This window comes from Pocillopora verrucosa, chromosome 1 (assembly GCF_036669915.1).
Source record: "Pocillopora verrucosa isolate sample1 chromosome 1, ASM3666991v2, whole genome shotgun sequence".
NCBI classification, from domain to species: domain Eukaryota; kingdom Metazoa; phylum Cnidaria; class Anthozoa; order Scleractinia; family Pocilloporidae; genus Pocillopora; species Pocillopora verrucosa.
In genome coordinates this window covers 31,964,578-31,983,097 of record NC_089312.1, presented here as the reverse complement: position 1 = coordinate 31,983,097, position 18,520 = coordinate 31,964,578, and positions in this window count along the sequence as shown.

Below are 18,520 nucleotides of genomic sequence, written 5' to 3'. Positions count from 1 at the left end.
CTGGCAGCAGCATTAGAAACAGAAGCTAATGAAATCATACGCCGTGACTTGCTTATTGTGGTAGCTAGTCTTCCAGAAAAACTCAGCGAATATCATTGATTAGCTTCGACGGCGATTTTTTTCTTTCATCTTCTCGTTCTTACTCAACAGATTAAGACGTCTTAATCGTCTATCAAAATACCCATTTATGGAAAGGTATGTCACGAGGTGCCTGATAAGTGCATTAATGTTCTGAAAAACACTGACCCCAATTTTCTTTTTTCGTTGTCAAATACTTGGTAAACAACGCAAACCAGACTCAAAGATGCGTGGCATGCCACCATGTTAATTCTTATGATTCCATGTTAGGTCTCAGTACCACAGACTTAGAAACAAAATACAAAACAGGTAAGAACTGACGAATTCTTAAAGCGAAGAAAGCCCAGAGTTAATTTAGAGGAAAGATTTTGTTCAGCTCTGTAGAGTGGGATTTAGGGCTAGTGTGGAGAGAGATGAAAGTTATAATCAATTGCTGCGTGTGAGCCGGGCTCTTACCTTGACTGTCCTTAGAGCTCCGGGAAAGTACTGTTAAAGCTGCCTTGAATTACTGGTTTTATACTCCAACCTACAAAAAGTATCATTTTTCGAGACTGGAACGCTCTGGATGATTTCGGTTGTTTGTCAAGGGTTTCTATGTTACAATCCGGTAATTAAACCGTCAGGCAGGTTTTTCAGGCGCCAATCTACCACGTACAAATGATCGTAACTCAACGCTCCGGCTGTCTTTTTTATCAATTCCAAATCATAGCTTTTACTTTAAAATTTTGGGCGAATTAGCCTTCATTACAATGTAGTCTGGAGAGTAAGTGACATGGTGTTATGACAGGAATAACAGTGACAGCATAGCAAGCTTGAAATGGCAGAAATCGCCAGAAACTACGATGGACAAACAAGATGTGCGTAAGTTCGCTCCTCATGCTGTTCCTTGTAACGTGTTCAAAATTCTCAAAGGTTCCTTTCGTAACTTAACACTGAGTCACACAACTCGTGACCCTTTCATGAATTACTCGTTTGCTTCTACTCGAGACGCGAGCTTGGGCTGCCTGTGTTATCTGAAGCAAAAATTCAATGGTTATGTGGAACGGTCAAAAAACAGCTCAAGTTCTCAGTGGGTGTATGAATATGCCGTTTTATTCTCAACGGGGCATAACCATACCTTTTATTTTATAAGGAAGAACCCACGACCCGCATTAAAACCTAACAACGAAGATCAGTAAATTAGGTGCCTCAGTACTCCAGCAAAAATTGTAAAAAGCTTGTGACTGTGTTTATTTCCTTTGCAAAGGTCCGCTTGTTAGAGATTCGCCCAAGTAAACGAAAGCTTTCACTTACATGTTTGTTTGGATCGGAGGCTTTTAACACCCATAAAGATACAGGTCAAATAATCATCAACAGCGATTTTGTTGACACAGCCAGTATATTTTTCTTCTCTAAATATGTTCAGCTCTTTACTATGGAGATAGGAAAATATTGAGGAAAATTTGGCACTCTACAGTGGAATGGTCGCATACTTCGGGATTGTGGAAAGATTAAACAGGCTAAATCGTACCTCCCAAGAGATCCACGATGTAAATTATCTCGTCAATAAGTATGCAAGTTAAGATGTAATGCAATCTTTGCTCTGGCATCCTTGGAACTCGTTCAGCTTATCAAAATAAGCAAACATAAGTCCGGATAGCGTAGTACACATGTGGACTGAGAATCAAACCACTCTTTGCACGCTTGAGGTAGAGTTCTTTTGATTTCTAAGACGTATATTTTTTTCTAAGATGTATATAAAGCGCTATTTTTCCTCTCTCCGTTAGGACTGGACATTAAAAAGTGGTGAAGGACGTAAATGTCTTTAATTGAAATTCAGCACTCTGATTTCAACCTTTCCGTTTGGACGAAAAGCTCCTGTTTTCGGGGATTGTTTTTTCCAATGTTCTTCCTTTTTAGCTTATTCATGCTGGAAGCCATGAATGAGGTATTGTGGTGAAGAAGATGTTGAAGCAAGTTGTCTACCGTGAATGGAAGTTGTATTTCGTAAACGGAAGTTGCATTGTGGACCGTGAACGGAAGTAGTTTCGCGTGTTACCCCGCCCCCACTTAGTGAAAGTCAAAATTAAATTTCGATGAAGCTCAAAAACTCACGTGGAAAGAAATAAAATGTTTGTATGGTTAAATAAAAATAATAACCTCAGATCACGTTTCCGAACTTCTAAAAATGCAACTTGTATCGAGAAGCCGAAATGTTCACACCTAATTTCTACAGGGAAAAGCGAAGCGTTGCTTTCTTGACCGGCCATTTGTTTACTTTTCTGGTAGTTTTATCCCTCATCTGTTTGGTGACTACGCAAATATTAATATGTGAAAATCAGACTGCATGAAGGCTTAAAATTCTATTAAGAACGATTGTGGCTGCTTTGTTTAAAATCAAATGCAGTGACCACTTTTTAAAAACAAGAGACATCATGAAACGGGCAAGGAATATTTCATAATAGTGCAAATGATTGTGAAAGATGAGGGTTACTAATATTTTGTTGTTAGAGCAACATTTGATGCCTGATTATGACCACCGGCCCACCCCCCCGCCTCACAAACACACACACACACACACACACACACACACACCAACAAAAGGACACTCTACTCATCCCACCTCCAGTGCACACAACGGCTTTTTTCCAATTCCCATCGCGAAGAATGCACACGTTTTCTTATCACACAACTGTCCCCAAAATAAAAGAAATTTATTCTATAAGTCTTAAAAAATCACATAAACCGACTTCAACTGTACCTATATTCAGGAAGTCCAAGAAATCAATATAAACTTAAGCCATGATATGAATGAGCTGGCTCTAAGAGCCCTTTGATTGCTTTTGTTTTGTTTTGTATTTTTTCCCTTTCCAGTAACAAATAAAAATGTTATTTTCTGCTTCACTAAAAGTATTTTTAGCACGATTCTTTCTTGCTCGTGTCCAACCTTCTCCCTTATATTTCAAAGGGTGGAAATCTCTGGCTCCATAACTCTATACTTGAGAAGCTATTTCATTAGATATTTGGCAATATTTCATACAAGATTTAGAGGGAGTTAATAGTTTTCCAGCTAGGCTCGAGACGACACTCGCGTAACTTGCTTGGTTCTTTCAAAATACTTCGTAACTTACTTAGTTCTTGTAGAATGCTTAGTCAAGACCCATTCCATTCCAGCCGTGGAATTGCATATCTTGAAATAGACACGATTGACTGCTCATCGCTTCCTCTTCGTTTCCATATCCTTCAGCAGTAAGTATCGTTCATCATTTACAAAATTTCTTAGTCTGACAATTGAAACCTTTCCACGGTTTTTGCTTCTTGGCCCTTTGTGCTTACCGAGAAGGCCTTTTCTCACTGTAAAAGGGTATTTTCACTATAGGTTGACACGTAAGCTTATAGATGTCAACAAACAATGATTTTATCATCATATTATCCGACCCGATAGCGATTGTTTAGAGAAATGTCACAAGCTTTGGACATTTGGGAATTATTGGTTCTCGTGATGGCCTCGCTCATCATTGAGTCTACGCGGCTCAATGGTAGAGCTTCGGAGCATGGAATCTGCAGGTGTAAGTTTCGATCTCTTTTGGGGACTCGGAGATGTTATCTTTGTCCTAACTCCGTGACAAGACAGATAAACATTTCAGTCAGTTTTTTATTAGTAATGTTGTTCTGTCGAAAGAAGGAACTCTCTTAAGCGATCAAAAAACCATTTGATAACCATCTAATAACCATTTTCAGAGTGACACATTAGTAATGACCGACAATTCGACAAAATAGGCGGAAGTCCTCATTAAAGTCAATTGACTTTGATGACAGTGATGACGACAGTCTTCTCTGGATTACTCTAGCCCAAACGACCAGTTTACACGATCAGAAAGTTATTCTTGGGTTCACACAATTTACTGTGGAACTAAGATATTTCACCAATAATGGTTAAATACAGTGTTCCCCTATTAACTTCTCCACCTTTGGTGCATTGTCTAATATTATGCCTTCACTGCTCAGTTCACCCTTACTCCCAATTACCTTATTTTCTTGTATAAATTGCGTGAACCTCATTTTCGCTTTAATCGATTGTTCGCACCTTTGGTCCTGGTTTTCTTTGGTTTTCTCTCATTTGATTATCGTCATTGCGTTGATGTTGGGAAATCTTAAATACCAACGACAGCCACACTTGTTGATTAAAAAGAATGTTATAACTTACTGCAATGCTCTGAATCGATCTCATCTCTGTAATCCTGAATTGACAAATAAGGTTTTACCCTAGGCATGAAATAACAGAAGAAAAAGTGCAAAGAAATTTAGCAAGATCAACGGTAGTCCTTCAATCAAAAGCGTGAACGCGCTCTTTCATCATCACACCCTTTCTTTCATAGGGAGGAACCCAAGACCTGTATAAAATGCAGGACTACTCTAACCTTGACGATCAGATAACACGATCAAATGTTATTCTTGAGTTGAAACAATTTACTTTAAAATTTAAGATGTTAGAGATTTCATTAACAATAGTCAAATATAGCTCTCCTGAGGAAATTGTCAGATCACTCTCATTGCTCGTTGCTCTTGTTTTTAGCGCATCCCCCACCTTGCCCTTTCAGAATCACCTTCTTCTTTCCTTATACAAATAACGCCGTGAACATCATTTACGCCTCAATTGAGTGCGTAAGTTGCCACCTTTGGTCCCCGTTTTATCTATCTCTCTTCTCGCCTTTTAAAGTTTGCCTTTCTGGTTGATCAGGTGTCCGAGACAAGTCTTAGAGCCGAAATGTTCATAGCACCGGACTGATTTTCATTTCTAATGTTTTGGGAGAGCGTTTAGGATCGTTAAGATCTAATTTTCCCTAACGAATCTTTGCGTCTTCTTTGCATCCATAAATTCCGTTAGATTTGATTCAGTAGGACAGTCTTTGAACCACCACCTTTCCCTTCCTGTTTTAGTTCAGTTATTATCCTTTCAATCCCATTTGCTAAACTAAGAGCCATAATGAGCACGAAGAGAATCATGGACAGTCGCTTCTGTTAAAAAAGTAAGATCCACCCGTGAATTCTTTGAAACTTCAGCTCAATAATGGGAAAAAAAGATTTTTCAATCTCGAGAAGGTGAGTGGGGAAAAAAGGGGGGCAAAGAAAAACGTGAATCTGAGCATTGCGACATTGAGCTTTAAGACATGCATTACAAGTCAGAGTTCAGACCCTTTGCTGAGATAGGGACTCTCTAAAGGACATACTATAAGTGCGATAATATGCTCGCAAAGTGCTTAGTCTAGATGAAAAGATATACAAGGAAAAATAATCGTGTTGATGTATTGTTAAAAAGTTTATACGAGGCTAACTTCGATAATAACGACGGCTATAACTGAGACCCTTTCATAGTGGGGTATTTTTTTAACAGACATGATGTACTACCAGAATTAATAAGACTATACCCCCATGACTAGTTAAAATTGGATAAATCTAAAGGGAGGAGCATCCTACTTTCGGAGATCGCTTGTAGCATCTCTCGCCTCGGCCAACCCTCTAACCCACGAGATTTAGATATCAATTCTCTGCAACATCTGCCACGCATTTCTTATTATTAAGGGTGTAAGCATTTGGTGTGAAATCAAACTATATCCCAAATGCTACCTTCTTGGATCTTCTTTGATTTTAAAGATGTAGTGATTTTGTGATGGAGACAAATTTTCTTTTTACCCTATCTTGGAGGTGGAACAGTCGGAAAACATAAACCCTACCTTACACGATTTGTAAACTGAATATCAGTTTACGAATACATACGAGACTCTGATGATGATGATGATGACGATGACAGATGACGATCAAATGTTACTCTTGGGTTCGAACAATTTACTTAAGATCCTTAAGGTTTAAGGTTGCTGCATGTTTCCCTACCTTGTTATTCAGCTAGAAAATTCTTAGCCCTCTCATTGAGTTTCCTGATTGGATTGTCTTGCCTTGTTGTCAGATTTCTTAAATTTGAATGTTATTTCTTAAAGTGGACGACTTGTGAACAGGCGGTGTGCGCACTCTGATTGCGTTGCATCATGATCGTAAAACGAAAAGTGAAACATTTACATTGTGTCGCGGTCAAGTGAACATCTCTGGTAGCAGCAAGTTAGCGTGAATAAACGTGAAATGTAATGAGGATTCACTGTTTGTTGCCGTTCCTTCGAAAGTTAAAAAGTGTTTGAAGGCCTGCGCGACTCCTCTTATTCCTCCGTGACAAATTCGTTGTTAGGAGGCATCTGAAGAGATTCAGAAAGAATCGAGACTGCAGCCTTGCCCAAGAATCTATTCATTTGGCAGCAGTCACACGCACAGCCGATGGATGTGTGAATAATATAAAAATTCGCGAGTTATTTAACAGGGAATCGACCCTTGACATGCCAACGTATTACAAAGAGACAGTGACCTTCTAATACACGAACTATTTTTCATTTCATGCACTTAAAGGCGTAAATATGGGATTCGCCATAGAAGAAGCCCAAATTCGTCATGCTTAACATTTTATTAAAAAAAAACGTACAGATTTTCAAATATGCTTAAAAGAATAGAGAATACTCAGAATAAGGTTTTGAAAACCGTGTCTTTGGAGTTATCTTCTGCGGGAGAGACAGTATGTACTTGAAAACAGAGAAAATAGCGCGCACACATGAAAATATTACCTTTTGTAACACAATCTCATCCGGCTTTGCCAAACCTTAAGAACATACAGACAGGGAAATGACAGGAAACTAACCCTTATTATCACATCGCAAAGGAAATTCATTGAAAGATATCTTAATAACAGCTAAAATTTCAGGTCAGAAGATTTCAAAGCGCAAGCGAATGGCAGGAGTCGCTCAAGCCTATCCACATCTTTTAACGATCGACTGCCCCACCCTTTCCGGCTTACCAGGCGTGTCGCCGTGTGCAATGTAGAGTTATTCAGTGGTCAAGTGACTCCTTTCATTGCTCTAATTCAACTGTCCTTCATTCAATGATCCAGAGAGTAGATTTACCATATAACACTTGCGATTAGTTAATTTGCTTTTACTTAGGAAAGTAGATTTACAACGCGATTGAGTATACAATAGTAACGCTGTGTAACACAACAATAGGCTTGTTTCGGTCATAATCGGTCTCAAACACCAGCACTTAAAATGCGAGAAACACATGTACCGTTGGAGAGCATTCGAGAGCGTTTGGTGAGAGCTGTTGAAGAAGGATCAAAGCCGCCATCCAAATATTTGAAAGGCTCCATGCAACGACATGGTCTCAAATTACATACTAAAAAACAGTGATTGCGTTGGTCCTTGAGAACCATAGAATACGCGACAAATACGTACAAAAATACTTTTATACATTCAGAATAAATAAAATTATATTTACCAATGGTGAAAGGAAAAAGAACGGCCTAACTTCTACGGAATGTTCAGTCAAAATCTACCTATTTCTACCGCTTTCATCGCCATATTGAAAATGGAGCCACCACAATGCAACGCATTCGAAGTGCGCACACCACCTGACTTGCGAACTTTGTCCTAATTTTTTTAGTTTTATTTGATCATATTTCATTCCTTGTGTGAGTCTTGTGATTTGAGGGCATGCCAGGCTGCAGATATAACCTTTGTTTCTAATGGTTAGTGAATGTAAAAACAAATTAAAGAAAATAATTTCCTCCTTTAACTTAAAACTTCCTGTTCAGTTACATATTCCTTTATTTCTCAATTTCATCTCCATCTTCCTTTGATTCACCAGTAATTATTTGAGAATATGACTTTGATCATGATGAGTCAACACATTCCGACTGTGCATTTGCTTTTGAGCATGGAATAATCATTTTCTCTCAGTCTTATCTTATGTTACCCACAAATAATTATAACAGTAGTCTCAGGGAGAGTTATCTGTTTTTTTGTTTGTTTGTTGTTTTATGTCTTGACTCGAGCGTGGAACAAAGAATAAATTCTGGATCGCACTAAAGAATGGACGTTATAAATTCGGATTGTGAGCTTGAATTTTCCACAACTGAGCCATAGTAGTATTGACATAGGCTATTAGGCTTAGAAATGGCAGAAGCTTCATCTGTATGAAAAGACCAAGAAAGAGGCTACATTTGAGTTCACAGTTTGTTTCACCATTTATTCACCCAAAGTAGTGCTAGTCCTCGTCAAGTGTTAAAGTATTGAAGCTCAGATGCATTGCGATTGAAGGCGACTATAGATCGAGAGACAAGCAATTCAAAAAGTAATTCTGTGGTCTATTGTTTCCGTATTAATTTAAGGATATTCCAAGGATACATTCACGTAAGGATCAAAATTTTAATTATCAATAAAACGACCACAGATACGACCTTGCATTTTTTTTTTTCAGGAAATGCCAAGGACTTTCTTAAAATCAAAATCCTGAGACTCAGTGCTCGACAAGGAATAAAGTAGAACAAGAATACAACTGTCAACTGTTATTGATCATAATGACGCGAAACTCACAGTTCAACGATAGCTAAAAGCGACCTCGCAGCTGTTTTTATTCATCTATTTTCATAAAACTTTTTTGGCTTCATACGTGAATCTTCTTCTTTCGATCTTCCTCACTGTTTAACTGGAGAAAAATCCTTCATGTCCAAGCCACCAGCTGTTTTTTGGTTGATAAGCTTTGCCGGTATTGTTGCTTTGCGAGTTGATTAGAAATTGCAAAATACTGAGAATTACTGTTCAACTTCAACCTTACCAGTTTGATTTAATCTCCCGTTCCAGTCTCTAGGGTTCAGAAAAATAAAATGTATGATATATCTCTCTCCAATTCACGGAATTTGCGAATAAACCTCTGCTTTCTCACGAATGGCAAAGGCGTTAAACGTTTTAACTAAAGAAAAAAGTTTTCTCCGTATAACAAGCCACTACCTTACTTTTTTACCTTGTTTCTCGCAGTTTCCAGTTTTCTTCTTCCTCTAATCGTTCATTGCGGTTTCCGTTCTTTCCTTCCTCTTTCGCGGAAAACGGTACCTTTTGTTATTTGTTTTTTCGTTTATTTATATAATTCTCGATTTTTTTTCATTGTTTTTTTCCTTGTATTCAAAATGTCTTTTTTTAAAGATCATTAATGAGTATCGATTTATACCATTACTAAAACCTTTATATCTATGGAGCTACTTTTTATGTCTTGTGTATTGCGCTGTTGGGTGCTTCGCGTCGAAATTATTTATGTCTATCATTTATTATGTTTATTTGGCACTTATCATACTTCTTTTGACCAACTAGTGGTGGATGCTTCCATTGCGTAAACGGTATATGAAAAGGACGCGAAAAAATATTGTAACGCACAGAGGGAGAGATCACAACTACCATTGTTTGAAGAAGTGAAGTTTGAAGTTTTGCACCACGTCCTTTCAAGGGTACAAAAATTGAAATTTTGGTCTGAAAAACGATATCAATCGTCCATAGGTGTAGATATGGAATGCCTCACCACAAAATCTCTACCTGTAACTAAGAACAATGTCTTACTTTACAAACTATATCATAGGTACCACATCGTCATTTAAGTGTGATGGACAATACTCGACCGACTTTGTACGAATTCCATGGGTGTTTATCATTACTAACACGTTCGAATATTACACCTATCACCAGTGGTTTGCGTGAGATTCAACCGACCATTCATGAACAGTAAAAGTCCCATCCACTCTAATTTGCCCTGTCTTCCGTATGTCGTCTTAAATCAACCCTGAACCAAGCATGGCAGTCTCTTAAATTTATATATATGTTTCACTTCCTCCAAGTGCCTAAAAGAAGCTCTGAAAAGTTAAAATTTTCTAGTTTGTCGTGCAGTGAAAACAAGAGATTTACTGAAAACCATCCGATATAGATAACTTGCCTTAATGTGACCTCTTACTTGGTAGCTTATCATTTCTTTTACAACGGAAATCATCTTGTGGGTTTTCATGTTTACCCGTCATATATTAGCCTTATGCTCTTACTATAAAAGGGGAAAACGACACACGCATACAAAAAAAAATAATATTAATTTAACCCACTCTTACCAATACTCAGGGAAAGAAGCACGAAATGAGAACTTTTAATTGAGTCAGAAACCAATAGGTTCCCGATTCACCTTGCTTTCTACTTTCATTTGTCACATATGGAAAGTAGTTTGTAAAAATATGTCATGTTAAAAGTCTGTTTAAGATTTCGAGGAGGAATCATCACCATGACAGATAGAACTAAAACAAAGATTGATAAGTGTTAGCCTTTAGCTTGATCCTTTTTCGCTCTCCGGGCAGGATTAAATACACTGTTCGAACAACCCACACGGAAATATTTGTTAATGAGGCAGGGCAAACAAGTAAAGAAAGGAAACCATCATATGAGTGATAACCAATCATCTTTTCAATACTTGCTAGTTTTGAACTTTCTACAGGACAGAATGCGGGTTAAGTTTATGTTAATTGGCATTGCTTTCAATGTAAAGTTGTCACGATATTGAACCACTTCCCTCAAAGGCACAACTACCTAAACTCTCATTTAATTACAAGTTCATAGAGCTCCCATGGCTGGCAGGACAAATTTCTGGTCGAAGTGTTAGCTTTTATCGGCTGAGTGCTGCTAATGTAAAGCACCTTAGCGATGGAGTAATCGAAATGAGGCTGAATTAATGCATTATAGTAAGTGAAAACCCCGAATAAGTTTGAGGATATGGCCAGAGGTAATCTTTTCTGTTTATTTAATTTATTGAATAAGAAAGTTCCCACTTAATTTTCATGAATATGTAAATCGAGAGATTTCATAGTAGAGACAGGGGATTTGGTTTATATTTCTCGTGAGACTCTCAGGTAGATTAAAAAGTCTTTGTCCTGAACCAATTGATAGAAATCCCGTCTTCGCTAAATTCAATAAAAGTTTATTGGCTACAATCCATAACGAAATTTTCCCTTCATTTCAGATTGGTGAGGCAATGTGGATTTTGATGTGTGATTCCACACTTTGTGGAGTATAATTAACCTGCTACGTGTCACTGACCCAGTCATAAATTCTTTATTCAATTTTTTCCCCACAGAGCTTATCATGATCGCTTTACTTATTGATTCATTTGTTCAATTTCATGTTTTTGCGAGGCACGGGAATGGCCCAAAAATTCCAGAAAAGGATAAGACACCGCTTTAGCAGATATAAATACAAGAATACGACCTTGCAGCTTCTGCAGTCGTTTGTACATGTTGTATTGCTTTACAATCTGTATCTTTTTAAAATACCTGGAACGAGCCAGTGCATCTCATAATGAAGTCCTTTCAAATAACTAATAGTTTTCTACTCGTGACTCTGCGTTGATTCAAAGTTTTAGCAACAACGAGTACCGCTCCGACGGACTACAACAATAGGCCTGGAAACTGCTTGAAACAAGGTAAAAGAGTAAGGTAGTGGTTTGTTATAAAGAGAAAACTTTTTTCTTTTGTTAAAACGTTTAACGCCTTTGCCACTCGTGAGAAAGAAGAGGTTTATTCGCAAATTCCGTGAATTGGAGAGAGATATATCATACATTTTATTTTTCTGAACCCTAGAGACTGGAGCGGGAGATTAAATCAAACTGGTAAGGTTGAAAGTTGAACAGTAATTCTCAGTATTTTGCAATTTCTAATCAACTCGCAAAGCAACAATACCGGCAAAGCTTATCAACCAAAAAACAGCTGGTGGCTTGGACATGAAGGATTTTTCTCCAGTTAAACTGTGTGATAGGGTTATGCTCTAACTCAGATGCTCCATGGCAGTACATATCAAAATCGCTCCTGGGCGATGTTGGCGGTATAGACCTGTTTAAGAGCGCTTGTCTGCAAAAATTAAACATATCGCGGCAAGGGTGGAAAATTCGATTTCTTTCTCATTTTAATGTTAGATAGGCTAGGCTATAACTTAAATCACTGGATACTTTTTTTGGCAAAATATCTTTTTATCTCAGAGAAAAACACAAATATCGAAATTCCATTAAAATCGTCATTTTTAGCAGCAAATTATTACACGAGTTTGAGGGCTTCGCGTGCAAAAACGAATCACTATCTCGTCTTTTAAACACTCAAATCTTCTTTTTCGATCTCATAAGACCTCACAAAATGATTTTTGTAAACATTGCGCTCCTCTTTGCGCATAAAATAATTTAATTTCGAAAGCATGAATTTCTCTTGAGTAAAAATACTTCGTGAATAAAATTAATTTTCACCATGAGCTAAACCTTCAAATGGATTAAGCTTTTGGTGGTTGAATTTCGAAAAGTTGTTCTCAATATAACAGTAAAAATTTGTTTGGGCAAATGATTTAGAGCGATACAAAAGTTTTTCGAAGTCCGTTAAAATGCAGTTATTCGACCTTTTGCGGTCAACATTCCAGTCGCGAGTCACACATATTTTAATATGTTTCAACCCATATGAGGCCGAAAAATGTACATAGAAACATATTTCCAAATGCTCTAACCTCATTTGCCGCAGAAGACCGATCCAGAGACCATTTTAGTGTGATTCTCTTGTCGTTCGTCGTATTTAGGTCTGTATAAACGATAACGTCCGATGAAACCACCAACCCCGTCGAACACCATCTTGTTGTCAAACGTTCGATATCTTTCTTCACTGTGGCATCTTATTCAACGGTTCAGTTGACTACTAGTATTGCTCAGTTTACAATGCACTAAAAGATTACATCTGACAGTCTAATTCAATGCTAAACTAAGTTGACTACAAACATGTACACCCTCAGAGTATTTGGGTTGTCACGCAATACCGTGACAAAGAAACTTTAGGGGGTAGGTGAAGGGCAAAACTCCATACAATTAAGCACTATCAGAATTGAACTCTTGGAACTACAAAATATTTCATTCTGTAAACATTTTTGTAATAGTGTCATCTTTGTCTGGTGATAAACAATAAAACATATTTATTTATTGCAGGGAATTATTCATGTATTTTTGGCTCTCTGTGCCTTTCGTACTTATTAGGGGTGTTTTTCTTTCCACTAAAATTGCAAGGAATACCCTAATAGCATGAAAGAGAACCTTTTTTACATTTTTACAGTACCATGCTACAAAACGCAGTGGTGGGGATGTGTGGCTTATGTGAGGCAGGGGTGCTATGTTCCGTGGCCAATGGGTGGGGCTTGCAAAAGGGAGTGGTACTATTAACCACTGTTAACACACCCAGCTACCGTTTAAAACCTTAAACTATAGAGGGGCCGACATATGTGCGCTCGGCACAAAATAAGGTCGATCTAATCTTCAGGACCAGTAAATTTGAAAGCCGACTTATGACTTGCGATATTCTTGGTGCATGAAAGTAAAGGGACAATTTCCGTTTCACGCTTTTGATCTCTAGTGTTGTAACCACAAACTCCGCCAATAAGCGACTTGAACGAACAACAACCTTCCATTTTTTATGTAACAAAGTTGACCGTGTAAGGGCCTGTTTACATAGAGGTGGAGGCCCCAGGTAGGTGAGGTAACCCGCTCAGCCATGGTCGAAAAATAAAACGCGTTTACACGCAATCTTACAACCCCGGGGTGCTGGGGTGAGGTTTCTTGAGGCTGTTGTTGCACTTGCACTAAGGAGTTTGAGCAGAGGCGTCCCAAGCTCACATCTCGAAAAAGACAAAGGATTAATTCTCGGACACATATGTATTTATTCATGAATACGTCACGCGTTGTGTTACGCGGTGTTTGGTTTCGCGAGGAACCATTGACTTAGTTTGGGAAACCATAGTTTGGGTTACCCCACCTTTACACGTTTAAATGGCAAACTGTCACCCCGGCTGACCGGGTTACCCTACCTGGCAGACCGGGCAACCCGCCTAGGCGGGTCACCCCCACCTATCATGTAAACGTGATCAAAATAAAATAAGAATTTATATGGACAGGCGGGTTACCTCACCTACCTGGGGTCCCCCACCTCCATGTAAACAGGCCCTGAGTTAGTGTATTTGTGAAAAACAAAGTCCGAAGCCCCGCCTCTAAGCGAACAATAGGCATAGTGTAATTACCATAAACCAGGTTTTGTTTACCTAGGCTTACTATTTTTAGCGGATACTAAATTTAACTTTTCTGCGAGTATTAGCAAAGGCCCGATCTCCGCGACTTACATGTAAGAGATTTCGATATTCGCAACGACAAAAAAGCTGAGCAGCAGAGTGACGTCTTTTTACTTTCCCCTTCCCCTACCCCCTAAAAAAAAACTTTCCATTGTATGATTTGCATTGCGTGAGGACTCTCCGTATACAACACTACGTTGACTGCAACATGTGTGTAGTGCCACTTTTAAAAGCATCGATCATCTACTGCACCACAAACTGAACAACACTCACAGTCAACTGAACCGCTGGATAAGATGCCACAGCGCAGAAAGATGTCAAACTTTTTACAACGAAGGTTGGTGACAGTTCGCAGATTGACAGGAAGTTTCATCGGACGTTATAAATACGACGAGCGACAAGATAACTACAATAAAATGGTCTTTGGATCTTTCTTCTACGGCGAATGAGGTTAGAGCATTTGGAAATGTGTACCCATGTACATTTTCCGGCTTAATATGGGTTGAAACATATTAAAATATGTGTGTGACTTGCGACTGGAATGTTGACCGCGAAAGGTAATATAACTGCATTTTAACGGACTTTGAAAAGCTTTTGTATCGCTCTCAATCATTTGCCCAAAGAAATATTTACAGTAATATTGAGAACATCTTTTCGTAATTCTACCGCCAAAAGCTTAATCCATTTGAAGGTTTAGCACATGCTGAAAATTAACTTTACTCACAAAGTACTTTTACTGAAGAGAAATGTATGCTCTCGAAATTAAATTATTTTACACGCAAAGAGGAACGCAGTGTTTATAAAAATCGTTTTGTGAGGTCTTGTGAGGTTGAAAAAGAAGATTTGAGTGTAAAAAAGACGAGATAGTAATTCGTTTTTGAATGTGAAGCCCTCAAACTTGTGCAACAATTTGTTGCTAAAAATGACGATTTTAACGGAATTTTGTTATTTGTATTTTTCTCTGAAATAAAAAGATATTTTGCCAAAAAAAGTATCCAGTGATTTTAGTTATAGTCTAGCCTATCTAATATTAAAATAAGAAAGAAATCGAATTTTTCACCCTTGCCGCGAAATTTAGAATTTGTCTGATTTTTACAGACAAGCGCTCTTAAATGTAATTATGATCATGATCTCCTTGACCTTGACAACCATCTTCTCGCTTTCTACAAACAAATAATTTTTTACTGGCAGGACGTCGCAACGGCCACACCTAAAAATAAAAACGAGGTTCTCTCACAGCCAATCTGGAGTAACCGATTTTTAACTGTGAATAAGAAAATGGTATTCTTTCCTCATTGGTATCAAGCAGGAATTCAATTCAATTCTTTTTGCAATGCAAAATGTAATTTTTTACAATATTATAGCATTTTTTCTTCTATTCCCCAAAATTTAAAGAAAGCATTGCAAGAAGGTTCCAAAGACCCAGTTACGCCTTCCACCTCAATTTGTTCATTGTCATGCAAGACAATATATAGTATGCTGCTTGACCTTGAAGATCTACCTCCACCAACTTCTGAGAAAAAAACTTTTAGCGTCTGGCGTCGAGAAAAGTGACGACTAAAATCTACCTCCTACCATTAAAAGCCACAAGAGAAATTAAATTGACGATGTTTCAATACAAAATAATTCACCGAATTTTACCAACGAATAGCTTGTTACACAAAATAAAAAAAGTTACCTCGCCGTCCTGTCCCTTTTGTCCTTCCGAGTGTCAGAACCTGTGGCATTTGTTTATAAACTGCATGCACGCAAGTTCTTTTTGGAATAGATTCTAGGAGTGGTACTCAATCTCTAGTAATACGAAACTGCTGCTCTCAGAACTATAAGTTATGTTCGGAATTATTCGCTGTCACACCTACTGTTTAGTCCTCAACCATCTCATTCTTTTGGGTAAATATTTCTTATATGTTAACGCTTGAAATACCATAACGTACCAATTTGATGATTTTGTCTCACTTGTGCGCGAAAAAATTAATCTAGCAAAATATATTGCAGTCACTTGTAATAAGGAGAGGGAATTCAGGAACAAATGGAAATTTTTTCTGTCTTTAATTGTATTGTGTCCTATTCAAGGTATTTCTTGTCCTGTCGTTTGGAATGTTTTATACAGTCGTGGTGTTAATGGAAAAGAAGTTATCTTACGGATTTTGTTTTGCCGGGAAAGCTTTCAAATGATAGCGAACGACGAGGACAAGTTTCTACCTCTTTCTCTCTTCAGTCATCTATCACAGCAATTACTCTGTTCATTTACTCTGTTCGCGCTTTGTCGAAGAAGTGTTGTTTTAGCCCAGGAACGAAGTGGTAGCCTTTCCCAAAATTGAAATTAAATGAGATTGAGTCAGCGATGTCCATGTTTACATTAAGTCTGACGCGGTTATATAATTTTGACAATATTGTCATGCAAGAACCCGTCAAACATCTGAGAAGGAAATAACGAACCGCAAATGTGTGGTGCGAACAAACTGACGGGTAAAATGGAATTAGTTCTACTGCTGAATGAGGGAACTTCATTGTTTAGTCATGGCACATTTCAGCACTATGTTTTCGTGCTTCCTACTCGATTCGTACGAACTTCAGGGAATAATTTCAATTGTCTCACAAAACATGGAGCCACTCTCTCTTCTCTCAACATCTCGAGGCCTACTTACCACTCGGGTTATGATGAACATGCTTGCGATATGATAACTTTTTCTTAACGCTGGATACTAAAGAGTCAATCTCTGAAATCGATAGTCATCACATTTTGCAAGAAACGTCTGAGCTGCGATCGTGTAATTAAACGGCGTCTTGGCAATTTGAATTCGAGAGCCGTTTTTGAGATATTGGATATTTTCTGTTGATATTTTCTGTTGAATTCATTGAGGTACAATCTCGGAATTTCTTAAGTGATTATGAACGATAAATTCGTATCGGCACCATAATTTAGGGAGGTTTTGATGACACATCAGTTTACAATTCGTGAACCATTTCTGTAACCTACTTGGATATTTTCTTTTTAATTAATTGAGTCATACTCACGGAATTTCATCAGTAATTAAGAACGAGAAATCCGTATATGTAGCTCAAGTGAAGCTTTCCATACGATTTTAGGAAACTACATTTGACTTTCGACTAAGATAACGCATTGATCATTTTATAATTTTGTAGTCCCAAAAGCCCGGCTTATGACTCTGAAGGTACTGAACTTGATATATTTGATACACAAGGAAGCCTTGAAGGAGGAAGGTTACAATAAAATGATTGCTTTTACGATCGTATATTGCACCTGGTTTACATAATTATGTAGATAATTGCTTAAAAGATACCTATTGTAGCTTTCTTATGTACTAGGTAATATGCTTCTGCTTTATTTTTTCTTTATTTTACATTTCTTAAACTGAAATCTGAATCATGAAGTCAACTTAATTTCAATGAGTTTGAAACTTCATTGCACATAAGAACACTTTACTGGAGTATGTTACATTTATTTGCTGTCTTTCTGGTACATATCATTACATAACCCTTTAGCTTTCAAGATTTCATTAGGAATTCTCTTTACTATCCGCCATACAATTTATGTGATGTTAGGTTGGAGAATTTGGAATTGGATCAACCAATTATCCCGTAATTGATATTTTTCTTTATTCTCATTACTCGTCTGCTTGATATTGCACTGATAGTGTAAGGAGAAATTCAGTCTTGGTCATTAGTGGGACTAAAACAGTAAAAATGGGGATTTCATTATAGTGTAATGATTAAAAATTTCTTATGCTTTCAAATGTAACAAAAAAATGTGATGAGAATCTGATGTAATGTAACAATGGAAAAACCTGTTGATGGTAGCTTATGTCTTTAATGTTTAAATGTCGACGGGAAATGCATTTCTTTGAAAGCTAGGATACAGAAGTTCTCAAAGCTGATAGAAATAAGCTGTTTGCAAGTAATGAAAAGCAAACTGACAATCGTACCTTAATGCTTGACATGCTTCACTCAAACATGTCAGTTGTGTGTACCTACCATTATAGAGGTGTCTTTCATGAAAAATATTTTTTGGTGTGGCTGTTGTCTTTGTCGATCTTTGTAGCCAAAAAAGCTGGTAAAGGCACTTAACTTCAGTTTTTATGAACACAAGGCACCCTCCAAGGTGGAAGAGTTGAAGACCATAGACTGATGTTTACCAGGTTGTTGCACTCACCACAATTATATATTCAAGCAATAATCTACATATATAAAACTGATTACGTGATGCCTTTAACCCTTTACACCGTAACATTAGTATGTATATTCTCCATACTGTTCTTCATACATTGCTTACAATGTGTCAAATCACCAGTGTGGACTTGATTCTTCTCAGATGTCAGCCGGTAAAAGATAAGTATTAAAATAGATGACCATAAGAAAAAGTACACATCTTAAAAAAAAAAATTACACTGAAGTGGTGGCATGAT